Below are 11,753 nucleotides of genomic sequence, written 5' to 3'. Positions count from 1 at the left end.
AGTTTATGCTCCTTTATGCTTGTGGGAGTGAGTATGCATGATTGGGAGAGAGTATGTAAGGATTTGGGGTGTTTTGAGTTTGGTTTTTGGCTTGGCAGAATCGGACCTGTCGTCCAGAGGGGACCAGGTTCGGCCGCCGAAAGGGGTTTCGGCCGCCGAACCTGCATGGGAGGCAGTCTTTAGGCTGCCGAATGTGCCCCCGAAGGAGGGACTTTCGTTTCTGTCCTTGGGTTTCGGCCGCCGAATCTGCCGCCGAACCTACCCGAGTTTCGTCTCTGGAAGGGACTTTCGGCCGCCGAAGGTGCCGCCGAAAGTGTCCTGTCCAGCCGTTTCTTGGGTGTTTTCCCTGCATGTTTAAGTGATGTTTAGAGGGGTTTTTGGGGAGTTGTTTATGAGTTGTTAGAATGTGTTTGGCACCTCATTCGAGTCCACCTGTGTAGGATCGGACCCGAGAGACCGAGGAGGCCATCAGTGTTAGCAGTTGCAGAGTCAGTCAGCGTCTGCCAGGAGGTGAGTAGAACTAAACTTAATCTTTTATGCACAAAAATCTAATGCCTAAAGCATGTTCATGCATCATGATTATGTATAGTAGGTTGATTGCACTAGTTCACGAATATGTTGCATTGCATTATTTCATATTGATGCTGAGGTAGGGTGGACCGAGGCGACTTCAATAGCCCATATCTGTCACGAGTCTTGTCTTAGTCCTTTGAGAGCCGGACAAGTACATGTAGGAAAGTCCATGTGAGCTCTCTGTGGACCTGACACCATGTCATGTATGTTACAGGCCTTTGTGAGCTCCTATGGGGGAGCCGGGCACCGACAGAGGGATTTTTGATGTCATGTCCATCCTCTGAGAGGAAAGATGCATGCAAAAAGTCAGACTCTCAGAAACCAGGGTCCGTGGGGAATACATCTTGCATAAGCCCCGAGACGGACAAGATTATGTGATTTCTCTGTGTTATGACGCATTTCATGAAAGCATGAATAAGAAAAGAAAGAATAAGTTAAATGAATAATAATATACCTAAAAATGGAGGAATTAAAACAAATGTTTTTAGTTATAATGAACTGTTTTCTCTGTTTCTACTCACTGGGCTTTTTAGCTCACCCCTTTCCCCTAACCCCAGTGTTGCAGGTTTAAGTCAGAGTCCAGAGGCTGCAGGGTAAAGTCAAGGTTAAGATATGCATGTTGTAATAGTTTATGTTTATGTTACAGTTTAGTAGTTTTAGAAGTGGACATGTAATATAAGTCGATGTAATGTAAATTGAGATAATGTATGTAACTGATTGTAGAGTTAATGTTTATGGATTAGAGTGTGCTTGGCCCTATAGATTGGTTAATCCCTGTTAATGCATGGTTATGTTTATGTTATATGTTGAGTTGAGAACCAAACATGAGGCATGTAATGTTACCCCATTGGAGTATATGATGAGGACTCCAGTGGAGGTTTTATGATTTTATGATGTATGTTTCATGTCAGGATACATGCACAGGTCAGGTTTGGGTTCAACAGATGTTCAGTTTTCATGTTTTTATGGTTAAGTTTTAATCATGTATGGGATTTGACCAGGTAATAGTATGTATGTTTGGCTTGCTACGGGTCCCGGCGGCCTTAAGCCGATCTGGATCCTAGCGCCGGTGGCGGTCCGGTTTCCGGGTCGTTACAGGTTCCATCTGAAGAAGCGTCTGAAGGCTACCTTTGTGCAGCCGGACATTCTGCCACACATTCGGCCGCCGAACCTCCTCAACCTTCGGCCGCCGAACCTTCCCTTCTGCAGCAACCAAACTTTGCACCAATGGCTGAACCTATTGCACAACATGCTGCCCCTAATGGACATGCTGTCCAATACGAAATAATTCAAGAAAATCCAGCCATGAGAGCTCCAATACAAAGAGAAAGAACCATGAGAGAATTGGTAACACCTGTAGGTGATCAAGCACCATTGTGCATCACCTATCCACCTCTGACAGTTCCCTTTGAACTGAAAACAAGTTTGATTCATCTTCTCCCTAAATTTAGAGGTTTGCAAAATGAAAATCCACACAAGCACTTGAAAGAGTTCAATATTTTTTGTTCATCTATGAGACCTCAAGGTACTTTTGAAGTTCATGTTAAGTTAAGAGCTTTTCCTTTTTAATTAGATGACTATGCTAAGGATTGGTTTTTTTATTTGCCACCTGGATCTATAACTTTTTGGGATGATATGGTCCAAACCTTTTTGAATAAATACTTCCCAACATCTAAGTCAATTGGCGTAATAAGAGAAATCACTAGCATAAGACAGAAACCAACTGAGGATTTAAATGATTACTGGGAAAGGTTTGAAAGACTATGTACAGGTTGTCCACAACATAATATGTCAGACAGGTCCCTCATACAGTTCTTCTATGGAGGATTGCTCTCATCAAAAAGGAGATTCATAGATGTAGCTTATGGAGGATCCATTGCAGACAAGACACCTAGGGAGATGCGAGAGTTGATTTCTACACTTGCAGCCTCATCTAGGCAATATGGAGAAGAAAAGCAATTGCAGAGAGGAGTCAATGAGGTAAGTTCACCTACTATTTCTGAACTGACAGCTGTTATGAAAGATTTTGCCATAGGACTGGTTCAATAGATTCAAGCAGCCCAGCCAAGCAGCCCAGCCACCTAGGCCATGTGGTATTTGTGTATATGTAGGACACCCAACTGATCAATGTCCTACACTGCAAGAAGACAACCAGCAAGTTAATGCCATTGGTGGGTACAACAACCAGCCTAGACATGATCCATATTCAAACACATACAATCTAGGTTGGAGAGACCACCCCAATTTCAGCTACGGAAGGGCCAACAATAATCAGAACTATCAAAGGAACCAAGCCCAACCAACACCTTGAAAAGATGATGGAGTCCATGGCAAGTGCTATACAAAGCCTCAATCAGCGTGTAGATCTGATGGCCACATCCGGAAGCAATTTTGAAACCCAAGGTAAACTCCCTTCTCAAACAGAAACTAATTCCAGACAGAATGTCAGTGCTATTACTTTGAGAAATGGAAAAGAGCTTCAAAATGCAAGATATGAGGAAGAAAAGCAAATAGCACCAAAGCCTACGCCATCTGAAACCTTCCCTGCGCATTCTGAAACACCTGAAGCCCCTCCAGCGCAACCTGAAGCACCACCTGCGCAGAAGATTGATCAAAAGGTACGTTTTCAGATTCCACCTCCTTTTCCCAAGAGGTTTGAAAGAACACAAAAAGAAAAGGAAGAAAAGGAGATTCTTAAGACTTTCATAAAGGAGAAAATCAACATACCTCTGCTAGATGTCGTTAAGCAAATTCCCAGGTACACAAAATTTCTGAAAGAGTTGTGTACCAATAGAAGAAAGCTTGCTGAGAGAGAGAAAGTAAGTGTAGGTGAGGTTGTCACTGCTGTTATTAAAAGAGAGCTCCCTACTAAGTGCAAGGACAAAGGTATGTTTGCAATTTCTTATAAGATAGGAAATGTTGGAATCAAAAAAGCCATGTGTGATCTTGGTGCATCTATAAATGTCATGCCCCTTTCCATCTATAAATCTCTGAATGCATGTGCACTGAAAGACACAAGAGTTGTGATCCAATTAGCTGATAGATCTGTGGTATATCCCATAGGTGTTCTAGAAGATGTGTTAGTTCAAGTAGGTGAACTTGTCTTTCCTGCTAATTTTTATGTGATTGATACTAAGGAAGATAGTTGTAATGCTAGTTCTGATATCCTTCTTGGACGTCCTTTCTTGAGTACTGCTAGAACTAAGATTGATGTGCATGATGGTATGATGCCATGAACTAAGATTGATCTCACTATGGAGTTTGAAGGGGAAGTGATTAAGTTTAATGTCTATGATGCCATGAAATATCCACATGATATGTCCCCTGTCTATGGTCTTGATATTATTGACTGCTTGAGCCAGGAAATATTTGATGAGAATCAAGCTTATGTTCTGAATGATGATCTTTGCAGGACTGAGAGTCAGAAAGAACCAAAACTGAAAGAGACAGTCTGTAGTGTCCAACAGGTAAATCGCAAGCAAGCGCAGGATGAAGAAAACTCTGTTGCACCCCTACAGGAAAGCCTTGCGCAGACTGAAGCCACTGCTTTTCGGCCGCCGAATTCAACTGCCTTTCAGACGCCGAATCACTCACCACAGATCTCAGCGCAGACTGAAACCACCTTTCGGCCGCCGAACTCAGCCATCCTTCGGCTGCTGAATCCTTCACCTTAGCTTCTGCCGCTGAACTCTATTTCCTTTCGGCCGCCGAACCTTGCTCCACAGCCTCCAATGCAAGCAAGCTCTTCCAGCCCGCCTTTGCAGTCAAGTCAGAAAGCACCAGAATCAGATCTAAAGCCTCTCCCAGACCATCTGAAATACATGTACCTAGGAGCTGACAAGACACTACCAGTAATAGTGTCTAATGAATTGAGCCAACATGAAGAAGCAAGCCTCTTGAAAGTACTACAGAAGCATAAAGGAGCCATAGGGTGGACCATAGATGACATAAAAGGTATTTCTCCTTCCACATGCACACATAGAATACACATGGAGGATGAATGCAAGCCAGTCAGAGATGCTCAAAGAAGACTGAATCCACCTATGATGGAAGTGGTGAAAAAGGAGATAGTCAAGCTCCTAGACGCAGGTATTATCTATCCTATCTCTGATAGCAAATGGGTAAGTCCTATGCATGTAGTTCCAAAAAAAACTGGAATTACCATTGTTCCAAATGCTGAGGGAGAACTTGTTCCCACAAGAGTTCAGAATGGATGGAGAGTGTACATGGACTATAGGAAGCTCAATGCTGCAACAAGGAAAGACCACTTCCCACTACCTTTCATTGATCAGATGCTAGAAAGGCTTGCAGGTAAGTCCCATTATTGTTGTCTTGATGGTTATTCAGGTTTTTATCAGATTCTAGTTGCGCCAGAGGACTAAGAGAAGACCACCTTCACTTGCCCTTTTGGCACTTTTGCTTTTAGAAGAATGCCATTTGGACTATGCAATGCACCTGCCACCTTTCAGCGATGCATGATGAGCATATTCTCTGACTATGTGGGTAAGACAATTGAAGTATTCATGGATGATTTCACAGTACATGGTAACTCTTTTGAGGAATGCCTTGCTAATTTGAAAAAAAATCCTACAGAGATGCCTTGAATCTAATCTTGTACTTAATTATGGAAAATGTCATATTTTATGGTTAATCAAGGTATGGTTTTAGGTCATGTTGTTTCAGCTAAGGGCATTGAGGTGGACAAAGCTAAGGTGGATACCATTAAAAACCTGCCTTACCCCACTAATGTTAGAGAAATTCGGTCATTCCTTGCCATGCAGGGTTCTATAGAAGATTCATCAAAGATTTCTCCCAAATTACATTTCCATTATGCAAATTGCTCCAACAGGATGTAACATTTGATTTTGATGCAGATTGCAAAAAGGCATTTGATTTGATTAAAGAATTGCTTGTGACTGCCCCAATTATTCAGGCACCTGACTAGAACTTGCCCTTTGAAATCATGTGTGATGCAAGCAACTATGCAGTGGGAGCAGTCTTGGGGCAACGTGTGGGAAACTCACCCCACGTCATTCACTATGCCTCTCGCACACTGGATGCTACACAAAGCAACTACACAGCAACAGAAAAGGAGCTCTTAGTTGTTGTGTTTGCTTTGGAGAAATTCAGACCATATCTCTTGGGAACTAAAGTCATTGTCTATTCTGACCATGCAGCTTTGCGATATCTGATCAAGAAAAAGGAAGCCAAACCAAGACTCATTAGGTGGATTCTTCTCCTACAAGAATTTGATCTGGAGATAAGAGACAAGAAAGGGAAAGAAAATCTTATAGCTGACCACCTCAGCCGGCTTCCATCTAGCTCTACACCTTGTCCAATCAAAGAAGAGTTCCTAGACGAACATCTGTTTGTCACTCATTCAGCCTAAGTAAAACATGACATGCACCACACCCTAGGGGAGTACTCAGTTTCCTTTGTTCTTTTATGTTTCTTACACATTGAGGACAATACATGATTTAGGTGTGGGGGTGCATATCTCTCTTCTTCTCCCCTTCTTCTTCTTTTCTTCTTCAATTCTGCTTCTCCCCTTCTTCTTCTTTTCTTTTTCAGTTCTGTGAAATTTTTTTTCTTTCAGAATTTGCGTTTTTGCTTTCAGTTTTTCCTTTAGTTTATTTTCAATCATGCTTTCAATAACATACACACAACCTTCTTCTTCTTCTTTTTGTTTTGCTCTACTCAAACTGATGAACTATGTTGGATGAGTTTTTCTTTCTATGACCCCATTGATGTGATGACTCTTTAAACTTATGTTGAATCAATTGCAGTGAGTTATATTCAGGTTTGAGAATTGCCTTTTGAATTGAATCTTTGAGTTTGCCATGGTGAAAAATATATTGATGACCCTCATTAGAGAGAATAAATTAAAATTTGTGTGAATGAACTTAATGTGACTTGTTTTAGCAATTGGTTTTGATTTGCCCAAATCATTGAGAGAAAGAAAATTCAGCAAAGGCAAAGACCTCAAAAGCACAAATAAAAAATTGTTCCAATGGTCAAAAGACTAAGAACAGAGCTAGTAGCCACTTGGAAAGGTGACCAACTGAGTAACTGGGGGTGGGTATCACAAATATGTACCTTCACGTCAAAACGTTGGTGACTTTTTCAAGCAAAATCTAAGTGCAAAAGTCTGAATAAAGTACTTCAAGGTAAGGGCAAGTCACTCTGAAAGCTAGAAAAAGTCTTAACAAAAATGTGCATGTATGGTCTCTCTTGAGGAAAACAAATCCTAGCCATGGTAAGCAAAGGGAAACAAGGAAAGAAGGTAAGTAATCTTCATGCATATATACTTCACTTCAATGATTCAAAATAGGTGTCTTGAGTAAGAGTTTAATTGGAAATAAGGATCAAGTAGCAAAGAAAGCTTGTTTAACTATGTTTATTTGCTTGAGGACAAGCAAAAGGTTACGTGTGGGGGTATTTGATAGAACATATTTTAGTCCTTTTTATCTTGATATTCTTGATAATTATTTACATGATTTCTGCTTAATTTAGTGCTTTTGATATTATTTTGCAGAAAATGGTGTAAAAGGACATTTTGGAGAAAATCCCCCTAAAACTGCCTTATTTAGAGCAAAAGGGAGCAAGCCTGCCAAGATGAAATCAAGTCAAGCTAAATAAGGAAAGTTCTAAATAAGGAAAGTGGCAAAGAAGGAAAGAGCATTCAACCAAAGCAATTTGAAATTCAAATTTCAAATCTCCAAGTCACCTTTTCCTTATTCAAGAAGCCAAATCTCAAGTTGCCATAATTAAAGAGCCAAATAAGGAAAGTATTTTGAAATTCAAATCTCTAAGATTCATATTCAAATTTTGAATTTCAAAAATCCAGCTTGCTAAGGAAGCCAAATCTTGAAGATCACATGCTTGCCAACTCATGCTTTGCACATTCAAAACTCACATGTGCAAGGAAAGGCTCCACCTTCCTTATTTGTGCATGGGCAGCAACTTGATACTTGGGCAGCCCTTTGGAAGCACTTGGGCAGCTTCTTGAAGAGATATGGGCAGCCAAGGGACACTTGACCAGCCTCTAAGTGAACGGCAGCCCCATTCCTCACAATTGAAGACCCAAAGCATGCTCCCACTTCACACGTTCACATGCGGCATGGGGAACACAACACATGGGCAGCAACTCCAGCACACGTGGCCAGCAATTTGAATGTAGGGCGCACTCCTCTGGTCCTATATAAAGACCCTTAAGTGGCCAACCAAAGGACACTCCATCTCTCGGCAATTTCTGCAAGGATTCGGCGCAAGGCAGAATTGAAGAATTCAATCTCTTCGGTTCATCTTTCTTTTTCCTTCCCTTTTATTTTCTGTTTTAATTCAGCCATGAGTGGCTGAATTCTTTAATTCTAGTTGAATATTGGTTGAAACTAAGGTTGTTTTATGGGTTGTGAGATCTGAACATAAACTATTTATCTTTGATTAGTTCAATATTCATACAATTGTGTGCTTGAATCTAAGATTGCTTTGTTGTTTTGATCAAATTGGCCACTTGATTCTTGATTGTAAAGTTAATTGATTGTTAGTTGGGATATTTTTTAGTCCGTAATTGCTTGAAATATTCTAACCTAAGAACACTTAGTGTAAAAACTAAGGAATTATATGATCTAGTAACATCTCATGCGTTTGAGTAGCTAGGTTGGATCTCTCTCTTTCTTCATGCAATTGACAATTGTTTTGATGCCTAAGGTCCAAGGACGTTCCTTGGCAATTTGTTAATTAGTAATTGATTAGAGAACATTCCCTAATTGATTTAATCATAAGGAGAGACATGGTGGTGAGAAGCGTCTTCCACCTCCATAACTAATCTATTGAACCAATTAAGAGAACATAAGTTTCAATGATCAATCCAAGCCACCAAGGTGGATCCATATCTTCAACTAGACCTTTCTCATATTGATTTCCTATTTTATTTTAATTACTTGCTGATTTAATTGCTTTCAATAGTTGTTAGTCAAGTCAATCTCAAAACCCCCCCTTTTTTACTTTATTGCACTTTACTTTTATTCTGCTTTCAGTCACTTGCTTTCAGTTATGCTGTAATACCCGGCTAGATCCTAGCATCGGAATCCCGACTTTCCAGCGAAATCTCCTTCGGAATCTGGAATTCAAAGATGCCGGAGCCTTCTAGAAGGGTAAAATGTGTTTTCTAAAATGTTTTCACATGATTTTATGGTTTTAATGCAAAATAAATTGAATTTTGAAAAGAAAAGACCAAGGATAGCATTTCCAGGTTCGGCCACCGAACCTCAAGTTCGGCCGCCGAACATGGGATAGTTTAGGGGCACGTTAGGCTGCCGAATGTGGTGGAGCTGCGGAGACAGCTTAGGCCGCCGAAGGTGGTTGACCGGCCACCTATAAAAGGCCCTCAGACCGAAAATGGGCGACTTTTCTCCCCATTCTCGAGCTAGGGTGAGTTCATGTCCTCCTTTGGTTGATTTCATGTTCTTTCTTCAAATCTTTCAAGTTTTAACAAGTTTTAGTTTGGGTTTTGAAGTTTTGAGCTTAAGATCAAGTTTTGGACCTTGGAGACCCAAGGAGCTAGATTTCTCCCATCTCCAAGTTATGGATCGCACCAACCCTCGATCTTCAAGAGGTAAGTGTAGATCCACACCCTTTTCTTTGTTTTAAGTAAGTTGTAAGGAGATTTGATGCTTGTGTGTGGGTAGATGTGCATGTTAAGGTTTATGTGGGTTTTATGCCTAATGTATGTTTATGTGATGTTTGTGTTGGGGTTTAAGCTAGTTTATGCCCTATATGCATGAGGGAGTTTGTATGCATGTTTGGGAGAGAGCATGTTTGGGAGAGAGCATGTGAGGTTTTGGGTTGTGTTGGAAGATTTGGAGGCTGTTTGTGCATGAGGAGGCTAAGTTCTGCCATTCTGGAAGAACTCAGGTTCGGCAGCCGAAGGGACTTTCGGCCGCGGAACCTGCCTGTGGAGGCAAGTTTTTGGCTGCCGAACCCTGCCCCTGAAAGTTGGACTTTCGGCTCTGGAGGGGAGTTTCGGCCGCCGAAGGTGCCGCCGAACATGCATGAGTTTCGTCTCTGGAAGGGACTTTCGGCCGCCGAAGGTGCCGCCGAAAGTGGCTGAGTTTCGGCTCTGGAGGGACTTTCGGCCGCCAAACCTACCGCCGAAAGTGCCCTGTCCAGCCTTCCTTTGCATGATTTCTATGATTGTTTTAAGATGCTTTAGGGAGTTTTTGGGGAGTTGTTTAGAGTTTTATTAGAGTGTGTTTGGTCCCTCATTTGAGTCCACCTGTGTAGGATCGGACCCGAGGAACGTAGGAGGCCAACAGTGTTAGCTGTTGCAGAGTTAGTCCGGCGTCTGCCAGAGGTGAGTAGAGCTAACTCAAATGTTTTAAGCATGTTCACGCATCATGAATACCATGATAATAGGTTGATTGCATTAGATTTCACGAAGATCATGCATTGCATATTATGTTGTTGATGTGGATGGACCAAGGCGACCCCAATAGCCCTAGATATGTTATGTTACAGAAGTCCTGAGGAGCCCCACCGAGGGCCGGCCACTAATGAAGTCCTGAGGAGCCCCTTCGAGGGCCGGGCACCATGATATGTTACAGAAGTCCTGAGGAGCTCCTTCGAGGGCCGGGCACAGACAGAGAGAGTTTTGGAGGTCATGTCCATCCGTGATGTGAAATATTTGTGATGTGACGCATTCCATGAAAGCATATTTTATTCTAATGTTTATTGTTCTGCTCACTGGGCTTTTTAGCTCACCCTTCCCCTAACCCCCAGGTTTGCAGGTCTGAGGTAGTGCGGGAAGTCGGCAAAGGTTAAGGTTATGTTTATGTAATAGATTAGCATGTTAGCGTGGACATGTAATGTAAATTGATATAATGTATTGTAAGATAATGTAATGTAATGACTTGAGGATTAGTTATGTGCTTGGCCCTAAGGTCTGGTTAATCCCTTTTTGTACATGATGTATGTTATGTTTTATTGTTGAGATGTGAACCAGGCTTGATGTATGTAATGTTGACCCAGCTAGAGCATTTGATGAGGGCTCTAGCATGGGGGTTTATATGTTTACAGTTATGTAGCATACAGATGAAGCTTGGTATATGAAAGGTTTTAAAGTTTTTATGTTTATGTTTGATCATGTTTGGGATTTTACCAGGTAATAGGATGTATGTTAGGCTTGCTACGGGTCCCGGCGACCTTAAGTCGATCTGGATCCTAGCGCCGGTAGCGGTCCGGTTTTTGGATCGTTACAGAGTGGTATCAGAGCCCTAGGTTCACATGGTCGGACCTAGAGTGCGTTGGGCTCATAGATGTCATAGAAGGGCAAGCACAATAGGCAAAATCATGTCCACTAGGATAGGATGTAGAGTCCTGTCTTGATTGATGATGTGAAGTGCCATGATTTTATGCATATGCATTAATGTTATGCTATGTATGTGATGCAGGTTCATGTGTTTCCACATGAACCGTATGATGCTAATGTTTGTATGATTGTGTGTTGTTCTTCAGAGGAACTAGGATGCGAGGCACTCGTCGATCTGTGGAATCGACTGGAGTTCCGTCTAAGAGGGAAGGTATGGACACCTTTCCCCCTGCTCTGCCAAGAGCGCAGTCGTGTAGAGTCGGCAGATGGGGAACATCATGGGACCCTGGAAGGTCTTTTGATGTGAGCAGAGAAGGAATGGATCTAAGGAGAATGTCTGTAGTTCAAAATCATATTCATATAATCCATATATATTTGGGGCGTGCTTTAATTCATATGGGACAGATTTGGTGCAACACTTGCAATCATAGGCTGAGGGAGTCTAATCAAACCTATGAGCTAAAACTACATAAAGGAAAGCCTAAAGTGAAGATCAAGCAAGGCTTTTGTGAAGATTCAACTTTGTTATGATGGGCTTGCTAGTTTTATTATTTAAACACTTGTTTTATTTTAGTTTTGTTTGGGCTTGTATTTTGGCCATATTTTATCTTTTAAGTTTTAGAGTGTTGGGCCATGTTGTGGGCTTATATTTTAATACCTATGTGTTATTTTAGTGTATGATTAGGCTTGGGTCTTATGTGTTTAAGTCAGGCCCAAGAAGAGTGTCTTAGGGTTTTATTTGTTTTTCTCCTTACTATATAAGGATAAGAAACAATTGTAAGAGGCAGCTTTTAATCAAACTTTTCAGAAT

This window comes from Manihot esculenta, chromosome 17, assembly GCF_001659605.2.
Source record: "Manihot esculenta cultivar AM560-2 chromosome 17, M.esculenta_v8, whole genome shotgun sequence".
Lineage (NCBI taxonomy): Eukaryota > Viridiplantae > Streptophyta > Magnoliopsida > Malpighiales > Euphorbiaceae > Manihot > Manihot esculenta.
The sequence above is the reverse complement of the archived record's forward strand: the minus strand, read 5'-3'. Positions refer to the sequence as shown.